Genomic DNA, 7,035 nt, shown 5'->3' on the forward strand with positions numbered 1-7,035 from the left:
TGGAAATTGTTTAGTTTTTTCTGATATTTTTCGATTAGTAATGTGATCCATTAAATCTCATTGAAAAGGCTACTTTTAAAAATGAAAAAAATTAATGAATTGCTAAAGGCAGGACTTTGTCTAATGATTAAATTTGAAAACATGTATGGCCTTTTACGAATTTTAATTTCCTGACACTTAAATAGGACTGTAACTTTGGTTAACTCACTACACCCTAAAAATTAAGGGCATGAGAAAATAAGAGGTTTAAGGCAGTTGCATGCAATTTTGTAGGAGCTAATTCTCAGAGATCTTAGTTTCATCTGTAAAACAAACACAGAGATAGTATCTGTGGTGCTCTTACTTCTCATAGCCCATGGACCTTCTCCACCCAAACTAATTTAGTGTTTAGAATGCCAAATGGGATTTAAAAAAAGGTGGGGGCGATAGAAATAGGTATTTTTCTGAGCATACTGGTGGGAGCAAGCCTTCAGAATTCTGTGGTCAAGTACCTGGTACTTAGAAATATAATATAACAATAGTTAATCAAATCATGTGAAATTTGAATCCTTAGTTTCTGCCACATATTAGCTGTGTGACTTTGGGCAAGTTTTTAACCTCTCTGTGCCTTATTTTCCTTTTCTGTATAATGCAATTATAACGGTACGCAGTATTTGGTACAAAGTAAACTTCATGTATTTGCTGTTATGCAAGGGTGCCTAGGAAAATGTCTAATGGAAATAAGTGATATCATACAGTATTTGGTTTTCTCTTTCTGACTTCACTCTATGACTGTCTCTAGGTCCATCCACATCTCTGCAAATGATCCAATTTAGTTCTTTTTTATGGCTGAGTGGTATTCCGTTCTATTTAGTACCACATCTTCTTTATCCATTCACCTGTTGATGGACACTTAGGTTGCTTCCACATCTTGACAATTGCAAATAATGCTGCTATGAACTTGAGGTACATGTATCTTTAGGAATTAGTGGTTTTGGTTTTTTGGATGTATACTGGGGAGTGGAACTGCTGGGTCATATGGTAGCTCTATTTTTAGTTTTTTTTTTTTTAGAAACCTCCATACTGTTCTCCATAGTGGCTGTACCAATTTACATACTCACCAACAGGGTACAAAGGTTCCCTTTTTTCCACATTCTGGCCAACATTTGTTATTTGTGTTCTTTTTGATGATAGCCATTCTAAAAGGTGTGAGGTGATATCTCACTGTGGCTTTGATTTGCATTTCCTTGATGATCAGCAATGTTGAACATCTTTTCATGTGCCTCTTAGCCATCTGCATATCCTCTTTGGAAAATATTTATTCATTTCTTCTGCCCACATTTTAATTGGACTTGTTTATTTATTTATTTTTTTGATGCTGAGTTGTATGAGATGTTTATAAATGTTGGATATTAACCCCTTATCAGTCATATCATTTGCAAATATTTTCTCCCATTTAGTTGGTTGTCTTATCATTTTGTCAATACTGTCTTTGCTGTTTAGTTTAATTTTAATTAAGTTAAAATTTAATTTTAAGTTGAATTAGGTCCCATTTACTCATTTATTTCTTAAAATATTAAGGAAAAACAGATTATTACTTATATTTGATTCGTAAATATTGCCTCTTCTTTTTTCATCCATGAGATAAATACAAACCTTGGAAAAGATCCACAGTGGAAAAACTGATCTTGTTTATATCTGTCTCCTGTGTCTCACTGCAAGGTTTTCAGGCCAGGAACTGTGTCTGCCTAATCTTTATAGCCTCGGAATGTAACACAATACTTGGCACAAAATAAATGCTCAATAAATGCTTGTTCATTATTATTTATTCAACTGAGAAGTATTTATTATCTTCAGTTGGTGGAATATGGTCCCAAGATGTACATCATAGACTGTAACACATTGTTGGTATAATACATGAGCCTGTCCTAAGACATATAATCATGTATAAATCCATTCTCTGTATATATTTTCAGTTCGGTTCAGTTCAGTCACTCAGTCGTGTCTGACTCTTTGTGACCCCATGAACTGCAGCACTCCAGGCCTCCCTGTCCATCACCAACTCCTGGAATCCACCCAAACCCATGTCCATTGAGTCAGTGATGCCATCCAATCATCTCATCCTCTGTCATCCCCTTCTCCTCCTGTCCTCAATCTTTCCCAGCATCAGGGTCTTTTCAAATGAGTCAGCTCTTTGTATCAAGTGGCCAAAATATTGGAGTTTCAGCTTCAACCTCAGTCCTTCCAATGAACACCCAGGACTGATCTCCTTTAGGATGGACTGGTTGAATCTCCTTGCAGTCCAAGGGACTTTCAAGAGTCTTCTCCAACACCACAGTTCAAAATATATTTTAGTATAGAATAAATTCTGGATAGATACTCATCAAATTGTTACCTTGATGTTTGGCTGGTATAAATAAGAATATTTATTTTTGTCTTTATTTTCTAATTTTTTTAGTAATTATGTTTTGCTTTTGTAAAAAAATTGTGAAACATTTTGAATGTCTGATTCTAAAATAGGTACTTATGTGCACTTCCAAATTATAAATTTTAACAGGTATAAAATTAAAGTTAATTAAATCATATTAGATGAATCATTTATTTAAGCAAAATGAGTCTGATATCACCAAATAGTATTTTATGTACATATTTATTTAAAAAATTTTTTTAACTTGTGCCTAGAGAAAAAATTTTAATTCTGAGGTATTTTTATGTATATATTTAATACTCTAGAGTATTTCTAAGAAAACGTTTAAAATTGAAAATAATTATATAATAAAACTTACAATAGTTCCAAAAGAGTATAAAGTGATTTTCCTCTGAGACTTCCAGTCTTTTTTCCCAAAGACAACTACAATTGTTGGTTTCTTACATACCATTACAAAAATCATCAGATGATACATAAGCATATGTATGTATCTATACATTCTTATGAGATGGTTGGATAGCATCACTGACTCAGTGGACATGAGATTGAGCAAACTCCGGGCAGTTAAGGACAGAGAAGCCTGGCGTGCTACATTCCATGGGGTTGCAAAGAGTTGGACAATTCTTAGTGACTGAACAACAACAATGTACATTCTTATAGAGAAATAGAAGCACCCTATATTTAGCATGGTATATTTTTATTTACTTTCTCATGATAATATGTATTAGAGATCATTTCCTACCATCTCATGTAGTTCTACTCCATTCTTACTCTGGACTACTTAATAATCCATTTTATGGGTGAACAGTAATTTGTTCAAATTACTCTCAAAAATTGCTCTAATTTGTAGCCTCACTAATCATGTATGAGAATTCAGGTCTTGTTAAATCCATGCCAACATAGTATATTATCAAACTTGGGTCTTTTACTTATCCGATTGGTAGAAAACAGTAACTTGTTTTAACTGGGAATCTTTGAATTAGGAGTAATATGATATCTTTCCAAGTTTTTCATATTTTTTGTATTTTGTTCTGAGGATTGCCTGTTACTATCTAGTCCTCATTTTTCCATTGTATTTTTTTTTCCAAGAGCTCTTCCAGAAACAAAGTTAACAGGTGATAATAAGATATTATCTAAAAATAGTTTCTTATAAGTTGTTTGTCATTGTTATCTTTAAAAACATAGATTCCGTTCCACTTAGTTCAATAAACATCTAAGGGAAACTTTCCAAATGTAGAGGTGGAGACCCTGGTGGAGACACAAAATTAAGTGAATAAATGGATAAAGGGTTATTTCAGGGAGCTCACAATTTAATACAGAAAATATAGACAGAGAGACATGCTCTTAAAATAATATTATGAGGCTGCAGGAGAGCACAAGAGATTACTTTGAGAGATTGAAGTCAAGGAAGGTCTAATGAAGTAAATAGCCTGTGAACTGGGCTTGGAAGGATAAATGTATTGGCTTCCTACAGTCGCTGTAATAAAGTACCACAAACTGAGTGCTTTAAAACAGCAAAAATTTGGGAATTCCCTGGTGGTCCAATGGTTAGGACTTCACACTTTCACTGCCAAGGGCGTGGGTTCAGTCCCAAGGTGAAGAACTAGATCCTGTAAGCAGCATGGCCAAAAAATAAAATAAAATAGCATACATTTATTTCTCACAGTTCTGGAGACTAGATATCCAAAATTAAGTTGTTGGCAGACCCATGCTGCCTCTGAAACCTGGGATAGAATCCTTCCTTGCCTCTTCCTAGCTTCTGGTGGTGGCCAGCAATCCTTGGTGTTGCATGGCTCATGGCTGAGTCAATCCAATCTCTGCCTCTGTCTTCACCTTACCATCTTCACACTGTCTTCCCCCTGTACCTATCTGTGTCTGTATCCATACTTCCTTTTTTATAAGGAAAACAGTCATTTTGGTTTAGGACACACCCTCATGACCTCATCTTAATTTAAATTGATCATCTGTGAAGAACCTATTTCAAAATAAGATTACATTCACAGGTATTCTCAACAGAGGAGAAGTGGGGGGCAGTTGGTGAAGGGTGGGTATCCTAGGAGAAGAGAATCAAATGGATAGAAACTTGTCAGTAGGATATACAGGGCATGTCTAGAAAACATCAAGTACTTTGTCCAGTTTTTCAAGAGCATGTAAGAAAACTGGGAGAAGGTAAGAAATCTCTGGAAGAAAGTCTTATGCCCATTCCTTCTCCAAGGGATGGGCAACCACTGAAGCTTTCAACCAGAGAGTGCTCAGTTCAGTCATGGCTGCCTTAAGGAGACTGTGCTGTAACTGTGCAGAGAATGAATTAACTGGGGAATTGATGAAGGCAGGATGAACAGAGAGGGAACCACTGCAGCTGCCTCAGAGAAAGTGAAAGTGAAAGTCACTCAGTCGTGTGCAACTCTTTGCGACCCCATGGACTATACAGTCCATGGAATTCTCCAGGCCAGAATACTGGAGTGGGTAGCCTATCCTTCTCCAGGGATCTTCCAGACCCAGCAATCAAACATGGGTCTCCTGCATGGCAGGTGGATTCTTTACCAGCTGAGCTATCAAGGAAGCCTCAGAGAGGTGAAGTGAAGTGAAGTCGCTCAGTTGTGTCCGACTCTTTGCGACCCCATGGACTGTAGCCTACCATGCTCCTCCATCCATGGCATTTTCCAGGCAAGAGTACTGGAGTGGATTGCCATTTCCTTCTCCAGAGGACCTTCCCAACCCAGGGATCGAACCCGGGTCTCCTGCATTGTAGGCAGACGCTTTACCGTCTGAGCCACAAGGGAAGTCCTTAGAGAAGTCAGAGAGTGAAGGATGAACTTGTAAAGACAGTGGGTTAGGGCACCTGCACTCACTCTAGGACCCTAGAAAAGGGCTGCTTGCTTGTGATTTGAACATTCCCGCAATCCAGAGGGATGTCCTAGCCCCATCAGAAAATTGCTCAAAATATACTCATCTGATGGGGTTGCTTTATGAGTGGCAGTCTTGCACTCTAACAAAGGTTACACATATGGCTTACTCTGAAAGAGGCCCCCGGGTTGTTTACGACTCTTTGGAAGGCCTTTCTTTCTGCTTTTTACTTAGCATTTTCAGAGTGACTCACCAAAACATCTTGGACCAGAAATGAAATTTGAAAAACGTCTTCTCCTCTAAGTTCTGAAGAGTTTTTTTGCACCGTTAGCATATAAAAGAGCATATAAAAGTGGGTTAATGGCTGAATTAAGCTGTGCCAGCCAGGCAGATATTGTCTGCATTTAAGGAGGAAGCGTCCACCCACTGTTTACGATTGTGCTTGTCTGCGATATGCTTGCAATTATGTAGAGGATCCAACAACAAAAGAAAATAAAAGTCACCAGAAGTAGATGAAAGGTGCCCTGGTACTCAGGAGCAGGGCGGTTGCACATTTCAAAGTGTCTTGTTTTCTGCTCCATGGAGAAAAGGAGCTGAGTACGTATAAAGTGTCAGCCGTTCCCAGTGACTAAGTAGTGTTCCTATTTGCAGCTGTTTCTCTTGAGATCCTCAAATATTTTTAGAATCTTCTTGGCTCTTCTCTACAGAGAAGGCTGTACTTGGCTTCACCTTTCTCTGCAATTGACTTTCAAAGTCATGTAGCCAATTGGCTTGATCCCTAGCTACTTCTGTTGTTGAAATATAACACAAGGTGCCAACACACAGGTAGTGAACAAGAAGAATGGAACTTTTTAAGCCTGAGCATGGGTTAGCCTCAGTGCCCAGTGTTGCAAGTAGCTGGCCAGAATTCAGAAGGCTACCATCTAACAAGGAGGAAACCTTGAAAAAGCAACTTAAATTTGATCCAGATCCCAGTTTTAATACTTGTTTTGTTCTGCATGCTGTGTCAGACTGTTCTGCTGTGCGTCTATCTGTACACACTGTAGCCGATGCATATGCTCAAGGTGTGCAGGAGGCCAAAAACAATTGCCCAGATAGACAAAGTGAAGGCAGTAGGCTGAGTTCTAACTGCTAGCATAGCATTTATAATTACTGTGATCCTGTAGTAAAGCTGAATTCAAGACAAAAACCACGCTAAAAATGTTTGTATCAAGATTAGTGACTCTTGATTATTATACAATGTCTTAATGCAGTGTTACAGATTCCAACCTCAAATGTATTCATTGCCCTCTGAAAGAATTAGATACCAGTTTTTCAGACAGTAATTTGACTTTAATACAGAAATGGCTTTTGTAGACAGTTTATTCATTTATTCAATATCTTTAGCACCTTTCAGTGGTGGGAGCTGAAGTATCCCCTAAGCTATTCAATTATCTTTTAGAATAAACAAATATATGAACACCTTAACAGCAAATATCAGTGCAGGAAAATCTACACAATCAACGCTTTTTTAAGCCAGAAATAATAACCGCACTGCAAGGATACAATATCCTTGTATATAAGAACATGGGGAAATAAAGATACTTTAAAAAACAGAAAATAAATAACGGGAAAGAAAAGCATTCAGGATCACTCTTTTTTAGTATTGTATGTACTCATGAAATAAAGACATTTATTTAATGAAGTATCGGCTTCCCAGGTCACGCTAGTGGTAAAGAACCCATTGGCCAATGCAGGAGACATAAGAGACATGGGTTTGATCCCTGGGTTGGGACCATCCC

Source organism: Bison bison, unplaced genomic scaffold, assembly GCF_000754665.1.
Source record: "Bison bison bison isolate TAMUID 2011002044 unplaced genomic scaffold, Bison_UMD1.0 scf7180017864254, whole genome shotgun sequence".
NCBI classification, from domain to species: domain Eukaryota; kingdom Metazoa; phylum Chordata; class Mammalia; order Artiodactyla; family Bovidae; genus Bison; species Bison bison.